Below are 19277 nucleotides of genomic sequence, written 5' to 3'. Positions count from 1 at the left end.
GGGAAGGAAATAGAGGGAATATATGATCATCTTCCCCATATTCAAGACTGCCAGTTTAATGAAATACTTAAGAGCACAATATATTATATTTATGCTGTTCCATTTTCAATTTCAACGGTATATTTTCTCAATTTCTCAATATAATTCTGCAAACAGTAACCATGAACATAGAAACTAAGAATCTGAGGTATGGTTGATGTTTTTAGCTACTAAAATTCAAATACTCTAAACCAGCCTTATTTTCAGAAAATGTTGCACTGCAACTCTTTGAAGATTACACTTTCTAGAGTATCTTAAATTTGAGTTACCTGTAGTCACCAAACACAGTTGAAAATCTTAGCTGCAGTGAGAGGATAATCTAGTTTCAAAGACCTTAATGACTTCTCATCTCCTCAATCTCTGACTTTTATATTGCCTCTTTTCATCTGCACTACACACACCTACATATGTTGCATATGTCTAGCTTGACAAAGAGTGTCTCTATGCAAAGCTGAAGATCCCATGCCTCTGTCTTTTCCTTAGACTGCCATAAAAGTATTATTTTTGAATTAATACACTGGCAGCAGGCAGTAATTAAAATTTTATATACATAAATCATACCTACCTTCCTTCCAAAGTCAAAGTTAGCATTTTATGAAATCCTTCTAAATCCTCCAACCTACTACTTGAAAGTCACTGTAGTTTTGTTTAAAACTACTGATGGTCTATAAAATATTTAGCATAAAATAAAAATTCATCAATAATGACTGACTGCAATTCCTTTACTGTTTTTCATTAGGCTTTTCTATAAGACCTATTCTTACTCTTGTATTCTGACTGGAACCAGTATCAGCATGTTGAATAGCGCTTTCCCAAGATACAGGTACATCTTTTTTTTTTAAATCTCAAGACAACAAAACCAATATAAATCTATACTAAATTTTGCTTAGGTGCTCTTGAATGTGATTTCCTATTCCTAGGTAAATGTTCTATTCCTAGTCCTTCTTCTGTAATCACCAGGAAAAATGAAAGCAATAGAGGATATAAATATAAAATGCATCAGCACAATAATACCCAATCACTCATTGAACTATGGAATACCATTCAAGGGTATGCAGAGTACTTCAGTGCCTAAAGACCATCAGCACACCAGTGTTTAGCAGGACCAGATTCACTAAAGTGGTCTGGGTTGCTATAGAACTCCATAGTCTTCAAGGGCCACGATATGTACCATAAAGAGGTATGTGACCAAATGAAACAGTCTGAGGACATAGCATTGCTATACAAATGCAAACCACACTGTAAATAAAAGACATCTGCCTGTTGAGCCAAACAAATTCAAGTACTTCTAAAATCAAAATATGTGAATAAAACATCTTCCTTTCTATTTGGTTTTCATCACTGTTACCCTCAAACAAGGAAAAGGATAGAGGAAATGTACATAAACTGTGAGAAAACTGGTTGTATCGTAGTTGTGAGACTGTAATTACAGTTGCCTGACACTCTAACTCTCTTACTGAAAGACAGTGAAGGCTAGTCCACAAACTATTGATCAAGATGCATCAATCTGCAAGGCTTTTATCTACAGATAAACCTTTTAAGATGCCAAAAGAACCTTACATGCATGTAACAGTCAAGCATGTTCTCTATAGTAATATACTGCTATATACAGTAATATGTGATATAATAAAATACAGTAATATTGTGTCCCCCCCCATGTAGCAATCAGGGAGGAATACCATTCTAGAATAATATTGGAATATCATAAAATTTAAGAATTTCTTGTCAGTTACACTAGCTGCCAAAAGCTGCTAAAAGCAAAATTTCTCAGAGGAGTTATTCGCTACCAAATAAAGCATGGCAAAAAATTAATCAGAACTCAAAGCATGTGGTTTTAAATAAATTATTCCCATTAACATTTAATATTAACTAAAATTACTAATAACTAAAAAAGCATCAAGGAGACTTCTCCTTTGGGAGAAAAGACCCAGAGGTACAGCTGCTGGCATCTTACACAGTATGGTTGTTCTTGCATCACTGGCTAAAATACCATGCCCACATGGATGTATTCAGGACATGCATACTATTTGTCTTACTGCATTTGTCCTCTATCTCCTCCACTCAAGCCGTGGCTGTGAGAATACTCACATTCTAGCAATGCACTAGGACAGCAGAGACCTGGCCTGAGTCTCTAGCAATGATAATGTGACCCTGCACATTGAGTGCATCCTTTCACATAATCTGACACAAAGGTTTGCAGCTCCCTTCACAGGTGCTTGTGTGAGGAACACCATCCCCCCTTACTGTCACCATATAGCAGAGGGAATATCTCCCTGTCCCATAACCTGACAAAACGGATGTGTCATCTGGGAAGCTATTACCTACCTGGTAATCTCATTCAGTTGACTGTAAAATATTTCACAGTATAACATTAAAAATGGTTATGTCAGTATAAACTGAAGTTCCAAGAAACATGAATAAAAATAACTTTCTAATGTGACTTTACTTATTTAAAGTTAATACTAAATAGGAAATCAGAAGACCAGAAGATATCAAAGGTAAGAGCCAGAAGACAGAAATGAGCCCAGGCATCTGATCACCAAGCAAAAGTAAATCAGCTTCACTGCAAACCATCCTGCTTTATATATAGTCTGATGATGTAGTATTTGTAACAAATAACTACTTATAATAAATATCTGCTTGCCTCACAGAGGTAATTTTAAATTAATTAATGTGAAGACAGCCTTTCTCAAAGATAATGCTTCTCTCTACTTAGACCGCATGGCATGCAATTGTTCTCACATAGAGACAGTACAAAATCTCTAAAAGCCAAGGAAATGAAGCAAGGCTCTGGAGCTTGGTAAGCAAGATTTCTTCCTTAATGAAAAGGCCACCTGCTGCAGAGTTCCAAGGTGAAGTTTGTAGTTTTTCAGTGTAAGCATTTGCTGTCTTTATGGCTTTATTATCTAGACTATCATAAGTTTTGTATAATTGTCATCTATAAATTCTGTATACCTTATCTGCATGCACTCTTCTTTATTTACTCACCATATCATGGCTTTAATATTTTAAACAAAGGTTGGTTTTTCTTACCTACTGCTATGATAACCTCGTTGCTCAGGAAAAGGCTGTTTGGATTCCCTTGGCTCCTAGCTTAGGCCTGGGAATTAACATCACTTAACTGAGGGGGGCAGTGGTATTCTCTCATCTGTACGAGCTGACAGAGGGGATGTGACATTGTCATGGAGTGTGAGAGAGCACTGTCTGACCTCAGGGTACGATCTGATGTGTATGCGCAGCAGGGCACCGGTCTACTTCACACAGAGATATTTTCTCGTATGTTGGAGACAGACCTATCTGGCAGCCTGAGTGGGAGCTACATCTCCACAGTTTTCTACTGAAAAGAGACAGAACAGATGGGAGAAAGAGATGAAATGAAGAGCAGTACCTCTAATGGAGTTAACCTTTGCCAAAAAAAAAAAAAAAAAAAAAAAAGAGGAGGGGAACATACACCAATCATCTTAAAATCAGCTAGAAATACAGAAATATTTATCCTGCTGGTACTGTTGCAAACCCATGGCTCCTGCAAATCATCTTATCAAGCACAGATTTATTGAGGGGGAAGGGAGGGCACCAGAAAAGCCAAGTCTATATTGGAACTGTCATCATTCTGCAGCTTGTTCCCTCTCCCCAATCATGAAATGAGCAGGGAAACAAAAGCAGTTTATCCAGCCACGACTTGGAGGGGACACCACCACCTTTTTTCTCTGAGTCATGGAAACAAAAAATCCTTGATAATGCCATGACAGAAAGGATGATTCAGCTTTGATAAAAAGCTCTGGCTAAGCTGTCAGTGGCTTAAAAGCTACCCAAGGCACGCAAATAGCATGCCTTGGAACAGAACATAACAGCAGCTGCACAGCTTAAGCTGTCTGCATGGCCCTGGAGCGAGATGTGATATGCAGCAGCCAGGGTAACCCAGGCATGGCAGTGACACCTGCCCGATTTATAGGCTGATACCGGATTACTGCTGGGTGCCATCAGAGCATTGTTCCCATATGCCCTATCCATACTGTAACAGGCAGTCTGCCAATGAAGTTAAGTTTCAGAATCTCCTAAGCCTGACAGAACATCTCAACAACTACGTGGATCTGTGGTCTTATAACCTACCTCAACATGCGATTTCTTCACCTTATCAGCAGTTGATTTACTCACGGAGGCAACAAACATGCCAACTCTTAATACCTGCTAAACATTCAAGCCTGTTACAACTCTTAAATTTCTCCTCATAGGGAGAAGGGAGCTGTAGCTGTTTGAAAGGACACATGCAATTGGCTCCACTCTGCCTTTGCAAGGAAGGGGGTTAGGCAAATGAGGTACACAGAAGCCCACTTCCACTTCTAATGCCTGCATCTTGTTCCTCTGCTTACGTTCTTCTGCCCTTCAGGACACGTTACATCTACAGCTTGCAATACCTACCCACTTTGCCCTGGCATTCAGGGGTTGTTGGTCATCAGACTCACCCAGGGCAGAGGTATAAGGGAAAGACAGAATTACATACTTCCACTTTCACCCCCTCTATAATCACATTCACAAGCCAGCCTGAATATTTCAAATTTGTGTCACTTGTTTAAGCAGCTTTAAGCACCTCTGCATTTAGTGTATTTCTGCTTATGTGAAATTCCCTTTTCACGTTGCTGAGCCTCACCTTCCCAAGGCCTGGTGCTGCTTTCATGCACATGTATTTGTGCCTCAGTGACAGCAAAACAAACTCTTCACTGTGTGAAGAAATGAGCTTTTTCATAGCTGTCAAGCAAACGCACGCAGCCTTACTTGATGTCAGCAGTAAAATGTCAACAGTTTGTGCACCAATTTAACTTGCAACAGCCTTGCACTAATTTATAATTCTGTACTAATATAATCTTTAGAATATTTGAGGGAAAACCAAAAAATCATTACTTCTTCCAACTGCATCTCCCTGAATGCAGGGGTTCTATATGAGCTGAGTTGCAATGAATGGGCTAGGTATGTCTTAGAATCACCCTTGTTTTCAAAACATTTGTGGCTTTGGCCCATAATATTCTTCAAAATCAGTGCACTGGGAAGACTTTTACAGAAAGTTAACCAGTTTGAAAGCATCCTGATGGGAGAAATTCCTCCAATACTCTCTTCACCACCAATGTCAAGAGGGTCAGTCCCCTATCATGTTTTACATATTAGCTCAGGTGCTGAAGTGGTGACAGTCCCAGAAATGACTGTGGTGAGCTCAGTACAGCCAAACAGACATGTAGGTAGTCTTGGGGAACAGCATAATACACTCATCTGATCTTCTTGCATAACCTGTGCACTGTCAATATTGTGACTGCAATTGTGTACTTCAGAAAAAAAAAGCAGGGTTGCTTTTGCTCATAGGGAAGTATTGACTTATTTTAGTTATGTATTCCAGTGTCAGCACTGGAAATAAAGTCAACCCGAAGATCCTATTACCACAGTGAAAACAGTTTACTCATATATAATACATGTCATATGAAAGTCCTCCTTTTTAATACTACTTTCCAAATCAGGTATAATAAATTTTAAGTCATTAGAAAATCATAAATGTGCCATAGTACATTAAAGTTATATTTTTAATTACAGAAAACCTGAATTCATTAGAAAAACAAAAAACACATAAATCTCGAATTTTAAAATAACCCTTTCTAACACCACAAGCTAACGTGCCCTTAACTTTGAATTATCAGTAGAGAAAAACGGTATACTCAGCAAGTGCTTTTATACATGAAAGCTGGTAACTTATAACATCATACAAGGACAAAAGAAGACCAGTTCAGTGATAATCCTGGATGCATATGGAAAAAATAAGAATTACCAAACTTCAAGCTCCCATTCCCATTAGATAGTTGTTTCTAGTTTTCTGTAGCAGGAGGACATGTGCATTTTGCCTCAAATACTCAGCTTCTCTGGATACTAATCTAGGAATAGTGTTAAAGCAAATCAGGAACAGGCAATTAAAAAAACCACACATGTTTACTTGAAAAATTCTGCAAGGAAATTCCTTTAGAGATAACTCTTTAGTAAACTGGTTTCATGGATTATACCAGCTGAACAGCAACACTGCATCCAAATGAAGTGCACTGAACTGATATGAAATACCACCCAACTTCTGAGAGACCTTTGTGCATCAGTGTAATGCCATGTGATGCTAAAGATCAAGCTTTTTATTTGCCAGCAAAGTACCATACAGCAGGAGGCACAGTGAGCATCCTCCTCCATGGCCCTCATCTCAAAACCAGTAGAATTATAAGCAAATTTTATCTCTGTTGTATATTGATTCAATTTGCATTGCTCATCCAAAAGACGACTGCCAAATGCGAATTATCTGAGTAATGGTAAGAGACAAGTTATGAAGCAAAAAACTGACTCAACTCTAAACTAATAAATTGATTTAATATATGTATGGCAAAGGAGGTGTATTAATGAAATAGCCTTCAAAACTCTCCTTCCATCAGTATGAAATTATGAAAATTTCTATAGAAGACTGGACTAGCCACAATAAAAATAACATTAATACCTTATTAAACCCTGGACTTACATTTAGTTTCTGTTCTCTTTTATAAAAAGACAAGTGTTTGCACTCATTACAGCAACATCAAACAATCAAATAAAAATGCAGTAACAATTATCTGTCAACAAAAAGAAAATTGAAAGGAATGATGAAAGCTCATCTCCTGATCTAGGGAGTCAGTGATGACACATGGATTGTACAAGTACTGCAACATAGGGACGGATCAGCATATCAGAGTGCAGCGTTTCACACATACTGGGCTTTGTGTTAACAGTTTTAATGTCCTCAAGATAACTGTAAAAGGACCCAAAGGTTTGGAATTAAAGATTTATTTTCATCCCTGGCCTCCTGATGATATACTCTCTAGAAACTGCCTTTAAAGAGCTAGAGATGAAGAATCTCATGATGAATTTTCTTTTTTTTCTGACAACTGCTAGTTATTTCACATTATTTTCTCATATGGATAGCTCTTGCCTGATGCCTTCATACAGCTGTATTTCAACCTTATCACTGCAAAGTAGCAGTTTCATAGAATATGGTTGGCACCTGCCTGGAACACCTCTACCACGATCCCAGATTTCAGTACAGCTATCAAACTGCGAAGTCCACTCAAATTAACTAAGAAGGATGACATGAACTTTCTAAATCAGTGCTGAACAGATGTGAAATTACCAACACACAGGTTTTTTACAGTCTAAGAACAACTTACATGAAAAGATTAAATTCAGCATAGGGCAGTGCCCTAAATCTGCCTCTGACAGATCTGTTGGTCTTAGTGACCAGTCACAGAATTTCTGAACTCTGCTAACATCTGTGATTATGGTACCGGTTTTCCACAAAGCGCATGTGTATTCTTCAAAATCCCACCCGAGGACACCAACCCTTTTATTTTACACCTCAGAATCCTAAACCAGGATACTAAAATGTTTTACACCTTCTCCCCTTTTTTGCTGTCTCATACCGCCTCAGCTGTGTTTACATTACTCTGAGCCAAAGTTGCCAAAGCAATTAAAACACTAGCAGGGTCCAGCACTGGTGTGGCTTATTCAGACATGTCACTTGCCAGCTTAAGGGGGGAATAATATGGTTCATCCTCCACTCAGGACTGAGTAATTATTGTGTAACAACGTGAACAGGTTTAAACTGTACTAGCTTATGATTGTTTTGTGAATTAACCACAAACATCAGTCACCAGCAAAAACTGGTGTCTTCTACATAGAATTTCCCTCTGGTTTCTCACTCTGAGTTTCACACATTTAATCTCCCCATCTTCCCTTCTCCTTTCCCTCATTTTTTGCTTCCTGAAAGTTGATGGTTTCCCTGGTCCACAGCCTCTTGTTTCATTTAACAGAGGGAGCCCTCTGCCTATGCAGGGTTTTGGACTGAATTTAGCTGCCTCCTTTTTAAATACAGGTAGAAAAAGATGTCCCTGGCAAGATCACTACCTGATAGGGAAAAGGTTTTGAAAAAGGGATAACAACTGAATTATCTATCAATACTGCAACTCACATAAAAAAGGACAGTTATTAAAAGGTCAGGCAATTTTTCATCCCAAAAGAAAACGAATAATTCCTTATGTTTTGCCCAGGCAAGCCTTCCAGCTGCAGACAGGCTGGAGAATCAAACACTTGCTTTCTATGAGTTTTTCATATTATCACCTCAAGCTCAATGAGGTCTTGATTTGGGGGATTTTGCTGCCAGTCAGACTTTAAAATCTCTTCCAGAACTAAGAGATGGAAAGCATTTATGCTGGTTATTCAACCTATCCATTCATAAACTCCATTTGTTCACCTCTATGCAAAAATGCCAGAAGTCTGCTGCCAAGGAGAGGCTGCCATCTTCTTGCAATGTTAATGACATCTGCAAGGGGATTTCACTACAAATCTATTAGGAAGCTGTAGAGCCAAGGAAAATGGCAGTCTGGTTTCAATACCAGAGGGCTTTAAAAAATCAACAAGCAAGCTGTAGCACTTCATTGAAAAGATTATGAAAAGTGTAACATAATTTTAAGACACTGTGGACTACTAAACCTCTTTGAAACGACATGATACTTGGCACAAAAGAAGGGCATTTTTACAGAAGGTGGGTTATAATTCCCCAATTTAGTTACTGAATATACATTGGAGCTGCTTTTATATATAGTGTTGTTGTGTTATGCCTAATGAACAGCTCAACAATCAAAGTAGACCACAACCTCCTATTTTGTTCTAAAATGACTCTTTCAGCAGGTACACAAGGAACAACTACCACAGAAGTTGTCCTTGATTGATTTTCCTGTGCTACAGAATCTCATAGATGGAAGAATCTCTTTTCTGTGCTGCCTGAATATGCAAGCAGGACAGACCAGTAAAGTGAATCTGGCCAAGGTTGAAGTCTCCTTCCTCTGTGAACATCTGTCGTGGTTTAACCCCAGCCAGCAACTAAGCCCCACACAGCCACTTGTTCACTCCCTTGCTGGTGGGATGGGGGAAGAGAAGCCAAAGAGTAAAATTGAGAAAACTCGTGGGCTGAGGTAAAGACAGCTTAATAGGCAAAGCAAAAGCTGCACACACCAGCAAAGCAAACCAGGGAATTAATTCACTGCTTCCCATAGGCAGGCAGGTGCTCAGCCATCTCCAGGAAAGCAGGGATCCATCACAAGTAACAGTTACTTGGGAAGACAAATGCCATCACCCTGAATGTCTTCCCCTTCCTTCTTCTTTTTCAGCTTTATATGCTGAGCATGATGTAATATGGTCTGGGATATCCCTTTGGTCAGTTGGGGTCAGCTGTCCCAGAGCTGTCACCTCCCAACCTCTTGTGCACCCCCAGCTTTGTCCATGGTGGAGTGGGGTGAGGAGCAGAAAAAGCCTTGACTCTGCATCAGCACTGCTCAGCTGTAAATAAAACATCCCTGTATTATCTACACTGGTTTCAGCACAAATCCAAAACATAACCCCATACCAACTACTGCAAAGAAAATTAACTCTATCCCAGCCCAAACCAGCACAACATCTGAAGTGCTCATTTGGCAGATGTCACCCATTTCAAAACTGGGATGCATCGTTATTCCGTTGATGACACATAACAATGAGATCAAAACTGCCCTTCAAAGACAAAAAGAAAACCTGGCTACCAGTGACAGACCTAATATGAAAGATTATCATATTTATGAATGGATATAGATGAAGTGGCAGGAAATAACAGTTTTCCTTAGAAAATTTCACTGGTACTGTTTAATGAACATCTCTGCTTACAAGCTGCCTATAAAAGTATTTTTCTGTTCAACTAAGTTCTTTCTTCCCAACTTTCTTCTGTGAATAAAATAGGGTGTTACTACCTTCTTATATCTGCTGGAGATAGACCTCAAATAAGCCTTGAATTCTGTGTATTTCCTGCCTGGTACATACTCAGTAGAAGTGACAACCACACTCAAACTCCAAAATGACCGGCAAAATTTTACTCAATTGAAGTCAGACCACAGATTAAGTTTGAACTGCTGGAAGCTAGAAAAGCTACCAGGTTACTTGAAAGCTGAACAGATTACATGTAGAAAACACTAAGAAGGAAGAAACAAGCAACCACAAGAGCTGCCAGAGCAGCTATCCTTCAGAATAGAAGTGCACTTTAAATGAAACTGTGCTATCGTGCCTTCAGCACAGTTAATGCATAATAACAGGCTTTTGAATCCCCTTCCACTTCAGCAAAAGCTTCAGTATGGCTTGTTTAAAAGCAGCTGTATTGACACACACCATTTTTTTTCCCAAATGCATGGAAAAGAAAATTAAATTCCGTTTTTAAAATATATGTATTTTTACTGGTTTTCTATACCAAATCCAAGTAGTAACCATCCAGGAAAATTTTGTTAAGCTCCAAGTTTAAACAGTACAAAAACCATAGATGATATCTTCTACCAGGCTAAGATTAAGTTAAATAAACTGGTTTTCTAGAAACGTTTCTAGAAACAAATGGGCATAAGGTAGCAGAGCAACAGCAGGCCTACAGAGACAAAACAGAGAAAGGCATAAAATAAAGTCAAGCATGGGTATTGTTTGAACATTCTTTACTTAGAAAGCTTTCTTTCTGGATATAGAAGGAAAATGCTAGTAGGCAGCAGTAGAAAGACCTACTTGAACATTTATTCCACCCCCTGCCAGTTCAGGATTGTTTCCAGCAGTGAGTTTTCTTGTGCTTTGTCTAAAAAGCTCCATCAATCAAGAAGGAACAGGTAAAATCCACAGACACAATAGTAAGGCAGAGGAAGACCCTTAACTCTGTTCATTAGGTGATCTTTCTGGGGCAAGAATTCCCAAAAGGGTTCAGCACAGGCAAGACAAGATTTTCAAGGAACTCAGCTCACCACAGTCACCATTCCCAGCCCTTACAAAAATCAGGCTGTTGATGCCATAAACTGAGATCAGCTGATTAATTCCCTTAATTTTGCCTTCATTTTGGAAGGAAGCTGCATGTTGAACAAATGTTTCAAGTTGCACATATTAAGCTCTCAAAAAAAAGTTTAAAAATACTGTATCTGTAATGAAGTCAGGTTTTGGAGTCGAGTACTTAGGATAATTTTGTGTTCCATGTACCCTTTGGTGCTTTGAAAAACTCATTTTCCTATGGACAAACAGAAGCACAACACTTTCTCTCCGTGAGCCATGCACATGTGGTGTAGTCATTTCTCATTATTTCGTTGTAAACCATGTTATATTTGTTTTTAACTTTTCCTGAAGCCATGGTCCTGGAATCACGCAATTATGTAAGAACATCAGCTTTCACTTAAAACAAAATATCTGCTTCTAGCCTTTGTGTTCGTGGAAGAGGGCCCAAGCCCAAAAATCTAAAAGACTGACAAAATCCAGAAGACAAACAAAAAAGAGACCCAGACTTGTTGTTTATCTTTTAAACAAACATCACAATTTTGCAGGGCTAGGTTTACACTTTCTGAGCACACAGGATTACTAGCATTCATCCTCTTTTTATATGCTGTAGCTCAAAGTCACAAATACATGCACATTTCAGCATGTGGTTTCTGCCCAATGATATAAAATTATGCCAACAAGTTTCTTATACCATAGGCTAAAGCCTTTTCCACACAAGTAATCCCATCTAAGGCAACCAAGATTTAACCCTCCAGCTCCTATGTCATGATTCATTTACTACGTAAATAATTTTTCAAAGGCAGATTTGCGCAGTTCTCTGCTATTCTTCCCCAGACAATATCCTTCAGGGCATTTTCTCCTTCCTCTAGAAATTCAACAAGGAGCTGTAAACACTACTGGAGTACTACAAGAATGATCTCTTTTCAGTCCTAGCCTCTACTATATACTCCAGCAGCCTCACATTTGATACGACATCTGGTAAGTAAAAACCAGCTTCTTAAAAGATTTGGAGACTTCCACATGTTTAGCAGCATCTTAAGTGGCATTTAAGATCTGAGGGAGGGAAAGTGATTTGTTTCCTAAATGCATAGTAATTATTCCAGAATAAAAGCAGTCTTAATTCAGAATAGAACCATTCATCAGAAGAGTTCACTGCTAGAAAGTAAAAAGATACATTACAATAATTCCACAATCCAAATTTATAGTCCTTCTCACGCTGTCTTTGTCCACGTGAAATCCTATTCCATGATTATTTAGTATCTATAAATGAATGTTGCAACGAAGCTCATACCTATTCACATGAAGGAGAGACATCATCTTCACTTTGAGCAGTGCATAAAGGCCACAGAAGTGAAATTGCAAAAGGAAAGAAAGAGGGGAAAAAAGGTACATTGATTTAGTAATGTCACAGCCCAGTCATGAAAGATTAGTACAGGGTTCTTTTTAGATTTTAGAAGTGTAAAAGAATGTATAGTTTAATACAACACACGTCTCTTTTATTGGTAGCTGACCCGGCTAGATTATAGAAGAGTTACTGTCACACAAGCTGCAGCACATATGGTACAAGCCCAGCTGGAAGCCTGGATGTATAGGTCATGGCTGGAGCTTCTGCTTCACTGCTGCTGGTACCACAGCTAACTCACTTAAACCCAGGTATTTCTCCATTACTGCAAAAATACTTGGAGTGATAAATAATATTTGGAGTGATGCTTTCTAAAAACCAGCATCACACTGTCACAATCCTGCATGCACATCCACTGTCTGAAATCAAGTCAGAGAACAGCACTTCTCATGCCAAAGCAGCCATCAGCAGTGCACACAATTTAGAGTGCTAGCAATTTTATTTCCAAACTTCAATGTTAACAGCAAATTGATGAAAGTGGTACCTAGAATTCTCTCCAGCTTACTCTGCACTGGTTTACTACACAGCATGCATGATACTATGAGGAAATCCTCAGCAGAAAATCCCAAATCAGCACATCAGAAATGTATTTGTACTCAATGGACATTTTCACTTGGCTCAACAGGCACCAAACTATGTTGTCTGGCCCTGAGAGGCAAGAAAGAGACATTTACCTGGAGTCTCAGAAAGACACCCATGGGAAACAATCACTATCTATAAATTTCACTGGGGTAACTATATAAATGAAGAGAAAGAATTATGGAGAGTCTTGAAACATGGTAGAAAAAGATTCAATGTCTGACAGCTAAGGAACTAAAAAAAAACAGTTAAATATATGCATTAAGTTCTTAACAAGAGGAGAAACAGGAAAATTACATACTCATCTAATCATACCAAACAGTAGCAGGTATTTAAGATAGATAGATTATAAAACATTTTCTGAGACCATATACAGCAAATTTTAAAAAATCTCCAGGAGCTTCTTCTAAAATGTATTCCCAAGAAGCATCACACCAAGATGGTGCCCAGCAAAATACATGTAGTTAGAAATAGCTGATTCAAGGGACTTTTTTTAGTGTGGTCTGAATGAGGCTAGACTCCGATGTTACCCACATCATACTTTACAGTGCCACTCAATGCAGCAGGACCACACAAGATACAACACCTGCAAAACATAAAAAATGCTTTCACATCTGCCCATATAGAAATAGAACTGCTTTACCCTTCTTTCATAAAATAAGCTTGTATCATCTTCATTTCATTGCATCCAGTGGTTCAGAAACTGTTTTTGCTCTCCTACCACTTGTTTAGATGAATTGGAAAACCCGCTTTCCTAATATATATTAGAAATCCACAGAAAAAAGAACATATGCTGTTTACATTCTCTCTACATATATCTATTTAAGTTTACCTCAAAATGTTAGGCAAAAAAACCCTGCCATGCAGAATTAAGGTGGTTGCTTGCACTCCTGTTGTGCAGGAAAACATAGCCAGAATCATAATGTGGCTGCAGGAGCAGCAGGGTGCTAAAAGACCTGTGTGGTCACAAAACTAAGAAATGTGGAGTAGCACAGTGAGTACTCAAAAGACAGCAGAGCCTCACCACAAAATTCATTGCTTTCAGCTGATGTAAGGAGAGCAGAGCAGGAGTCTTGCCTTTAAACAGCTGATCTAATCAATCATCTCTCACCTGCCCAGAGAGGGCATTTCAAGAGTTATTTATATACCCATTTCGGATTACTAAATCTATGAACTTAACTTATAGTGTCACTGTGTCATTTAATACCAATCTCTTTCACAGTCAGACGGAAGACTGAATGTATGAAAATGCCTCATGCTGTTTGTACCTCCCTTCAACAGTCTGGTTGAATGCAGCAAGCTGACTAACCTGTCTGTGTTTCAATATACTTGGATTCAAGAATTTACAGACCAGTTACAAACGCCAAGAGACGTAACCAGATGAGTACCCTTTTTCTAGTCTTTTGTTCTGTGAAGATGCTTTTCTGTTACCTTGCAGTCACCAAATACTGGGCATAAAATGTTGTACCTGGTTTGTGAAACAGTAAGGCCTGGTAAACCTTTCCTGCTTAATAATGGATTACACCTTTTAAAATCCTTAACTTGAGTGTGACAGTGCATTGATTCAAGTTGGCTAGCCTGTCAGAAAGCACTAGTTACAACTTACATTAGCATATCTCATCAGCCACTCTGCAGTTGCTCTCATCTATGTTAAACTACCCTGACATAGATCATTCAAGTTAATTTTGCACAAGCTGAATGAGAGAACATGATTTTCCCAAATACATGGTGCATTTAATGCCACAGTTGGGAATGATATGTACCAGTTTGATTTCCAACAGTTGTTCCATCCACTAGACAAACCTCTTCCCATTCTTACTGTGAAAGCATAGATTGTGGTTTAATAGAAGACCGGGCAGTTGACCAAGTAACAGCTTGGTTTTTTCAGTTTGTGGTTTTTTTCCTAAATTTAACAGTTGGGAGATTCTGAAATGCGTCTGCAGATGAATCAACTGCTTAAATGGTTCAGTGAGCAAAATAATTGTATGGATTCTTTTTTTGTCAACATGGGGATTTTAACATATTTGCACTTGGCAGACATAACAAATTCGAGTAAAACTCGTTTCAGTTCAATTTCTATTCTCTTTAACTCTCATTTCTTCACCATATTTCTGCTGAAAGGCTAATACTGAAATTAAGGAGCATAGCTCTACAAAAGTTAATGGAGCTTTGCTGATTTACATCAGCTTGAGATTCCAGCCCACATATTTTTCTTTAATTAGAAAGGTTCAGAGGAATAAACAGTGCAAACATTGTAAGTGCATGATGTTGTTCTCAAGTATGAGTTTAGAATTTAGAGTTCTGAAGTAGAAAAAGATGTGTGGATGGTGCATTTCAACAAAGACTTGCAGCTTCTCATAACAACTACAAGGCATGGGGCTATAAGTGCTGTGTCTCTCTAAGGCCATCAGCACAAATACTTGTTTTTTGAGCCAGGCACCTATCTATTTAAGTACTCTGATAAAGCTCCTGTGATGATCTTATCTAAAAAAAAGTCACCACGCAAAGACATATTAGCCTTTGCAGTTCATTTCACTGAAGACAGTCCAAGCTGTTACTAAACAGCAATCCCACACTCTACTACAATACAGTACTATTTACACTACAGAATAATTATAAGGAATTATCACTGGTAGGCAAAACAAAATTCTACATACTGAGAAACATATGTTGACATTTTAGACATTAATTATAGTCAACGGCACTGATGGCCTTTTCTAATGGCTTCACACAAGTAAGGTTAATAGCACAGACAAAATAAAGCTGAGCGAGCACACAGGCTCTGCTAAACATTTGGAACCACCGGATACTGCTTTCTACACAACTGATAGGGAAAAGTACTGAGACATCTATGTCAGGCCAGGCTCCTTATTCCAGTTTGTAATCTAGGCATTGTGGGCACTGCTCCGCTAACTGTATGGTGAACCAGTGGTAGCCCTGTATAGACAAGATCTGAATTACTTAGGCACTCTCTTAAAATGTGATGCCAAGAGAGCTGTCACAGCTAAGACAAAATCCTTGTAGAAAGCAATCAGAATATAACCCCTTGAGGAAGCAAGGATAATGTCCAAGTATTAAAGAATTCCAGCCATATATATTAACATAAACTGTTAACATCCCAAGCTAAACCTTACCCCTTCTACTCGAGGGATGCTGGGGCAGGGCAATTAGGAATGTGATTGCCAGACTGAAATAAACTCAGTTATTTGTGGAAATATTTGGAACACAGGAGATCATCAGAGGACTCAAAGACAAGTGGTGTTTCACACTGCAAGAGGCCTGCCCTGGTTTTTGGATGATGCACACCACACCTAAGACTGGGCTGTGAATGGTGAAAATGTAAGGAAATGACAGATTCTGACACATACAGTAATAACTGTAGAACTTAACAACTACCAGCAAAATACAGTAATAACAGAGAAGGCTGCAGTCAAGTAAGAGCGAGGAGGTACCGTCCACAGGGCTCCTCTGCCACCACATCAAGTGGGAAGAAATTTGATAACCAAAAGCAGGCACAGCTTCCGACAAAAGGAGGATGGCACAGCTGTGTCAGCAGGCTGAGGAGGTGTCAGTGGCAGCTGGAAGAAGATGAGGACAGGGTGGTAATTGTCTAAAATTAACATTACAGAAGGAACAGTGTACCCATGAATAACTGACATGAACAATCACAACATGAGTTGAATCTTTTCTTGCTAATAAGTGCATCCACATAAAGGCATTAGAATGTTGACTAACCTTCAGTGAATAAAGCACTGAAAAATACTGACAGCAAGTGCACTGTAGGAAAGCTAGATATAGGACACAGATTAATGTCAATGCCTACAGAAAAAAAATACACAGATTTTACCAAGTCACATTTGTTCACACATTTGATATGCAATCAAATACTTCATTTTCCCTCAAAAACCCCACTCCAACTGGCATAGCTCTGGGTTAAGGGATATAGATTGCAGAAGGTACATGTTTGGAGGAGATTTCACAAAACCAGTTTACATGCATTTGTCTTAAATGCCAGCTGCACTTCTAGTAAACCTTTAAATGCTACCATACTGACATCCTAGAAACATGAAAGTGAGATCACAGGCCTGTATATGCTAAAAATAATCAAAATAATAGTCTAATTTTACAAGAAACTTTCTACAGTTCAAATTCAATGAAATATTGCTGCAAATCAGTTCACACAAAAGTCATGCCATCATTATGGCATGTTCTCCTTGTTAGGAGAAGCTGAAGTAGTATATTATCTTCATAGTACTATTAAAATTCATTATTACATATACACTATTTGTAAAAGGTATGTCTATAATAATACAATTAAGCACAATAGTTACTGATATAAAAACAAAGAGAAATTATAGAGAGCAGTATACAGGATCAAGAGATTACTGATAAATTGCTATAGGAATAAAAGTTTTTAAGGAAAAAGAGCATGTAACAGGGAAGAAATCAAAGACTTTTTATGAAAACAGAAGAGCTATGAAAGAGAGGACTGAAACAAGTGCAGTGCATATGGAGAGAAGTACAGAAAATAAAATGAGGAGCGGGAAATTACACAAAACATGCACAGTAAGAAATAACTACTGAGAGGCAAAATGATGTACCAATTCTGACTAAATATTCAGGGATGTGCTAATGAGATGCAAGGACATCCAGGAAGAAATGCCTAAAGGTTCAAGATCTGAGAACCAAAAAATGTGCAAGAAGCAGGCACAGATACACATACCTGGAAATTACCATCAGAGAAGTTATGAATGAACCCATCAGAGCAGAGCTGAAGGTGTTATAAAGAAAGCAATAGAAGGAAGAAACATGAATTATGCCAGAAGAAAAATAAAAAGGAGGCCAAAGGAACTATAAGCAAAGCAGAAGACATCCAATAGAGCACAACACCAAAGACAACAAGAGCAGGGAAAAAACAGAAGTAGTGACAATAGTACAAGAGGAAGCATACAGATAGATCAAGAACCGTGCCAGTGATCTCCCTAAGGAGATGGACACATAAACAAATGGCAATTGCCCCACATACGTCATTAGGAGTGAACCTGTGGGAACCACAGATGTTCAAAACAGTCAAACTGCAATTTCCATCAAAGAACTCACAATAATAAATAACACATAAAGAGCCTGATGGAACACCTTCAGTCAGGTAAAACTTACGGTTCAGGGCAAGTAATCTTCAAGACTTCAATAACTTGCAATACTGAATTCTAAACCACAGTAAAATAAACGCAGCAGTGATTACTTCTCCAATTATTTTCACAGTAGCTTTCCTCTGAAAAATTACTGCACATTTTGGCCCAGCTCAACATCATTTTTCTTTAGATTTAAGAATCTTTTCTATGCCAAAATCTAAATTACTTTTTGGCTGACATTTGAATAGTATTAATTAATAAACTATAACACTTGGGCTACTATTCTATTCTCAGCTCAGGCTATGCTGTGACATATGACCTTGAAAAACCACTTGGGTTCAGATCTTCTGTTTCCCTTCTTACCATTTTGCTTTTTCTGACAATTGGGATACAAAGGTTTTACAACTGAAGATTTGGTAAATAATACTATCTACATTAAATGGCAAGCTAAGAAACTAGCTAAAAAACTTTGTTATCAGATGTAAACATACCAGTAAGAATAAAGAATACAATTTCAAGACATCTACTGAGATATAGGAGACCTGGATTATTTCTCTATTTGTTAGCTGGACTTGCTATTACTTCAATCTTCGTATCTGTAAAAGCTTAGTTAACAGTATCAAACAGACATGAACAGGCTGTGTTTTTCTGCTTTTGATATATGTGTCTATATATGCCTATGTGTGTGTGTTATTTTGAAGTATTTCCAGAAAAATCACCAAACTTTAGTGATATCAAGCATAATGGTCTCGAGATTTTGCCTCTTTCTTAAGCAGTTCACCAAAGGCAAAAAATACACTATAATGTGAGCACATGCTGTGTAGAGGTGCAAAATAGCCATTGCTGTCTCAGAGAAAACATTTTTAGACAATGCTACGTTTTATGCTTTGAATTGTTAAACTCTACAAACTGTGAGAGTATCTGATCCTGTTAGATACTTCCCACTAGCAAAAAGAACCTCTGAATTGCAGCAGCAAAAACAGTACTGCTCTTTATCAGGTGAGTTGAAGCAGACTCTGACCACACAGAGCAAAAAATGGAGTTGAATGAATTGGAAGCATCTTCTTCCACTTGGACTTCCCTGAATTGCATAACCAGGTAAAACAGTATGTTAGCTCAAGTTTGAAACACCTGTGCTACCATGTACAAGTAAACCCCCACTTAACTCAATCCACTAATATATCTTCCCTCTACCATTCAACCATATAAATTATATAAACCTCCTGAAGAAGGGAAAGTAGAAAAGAAGAATTTCATCA

At 38.3% G+C, this 19277-nt stretch overlaps 1 protein-coding gene across 2 annotated transcripts in view; it reads right to left on the bottom strand.

Annotated features, from left to right (window-relative positions):
- The window catches only part of SLC24A4 (solute carrier family 24 member 4), a 95591-nt gene that overhangs the window by 39624 nt on the left and 36690 nt on the right, over positions 1 to 19277 (bottom strand). The gene's annotated exons all lie outside the window — the stretch shown is intronic.

The sequence above is a fragment of the Athene noctua genome, chromosome 6 (assembly GCF_965140245.1).
Source record: "Athene noctua chromosome 6, bAthNoc1.hap1.1, whole genome shotgun sequence".
Taxonomy (NCBI): domain Eukaryota; kingdom Metazoa; phylum Chordata; class Aves; order Strigiformes; family Strigidae; genus Athene; species Athene noctua.
This window is presented reverse-complemented; position numbering and strand designations above follow the sequence as displayed.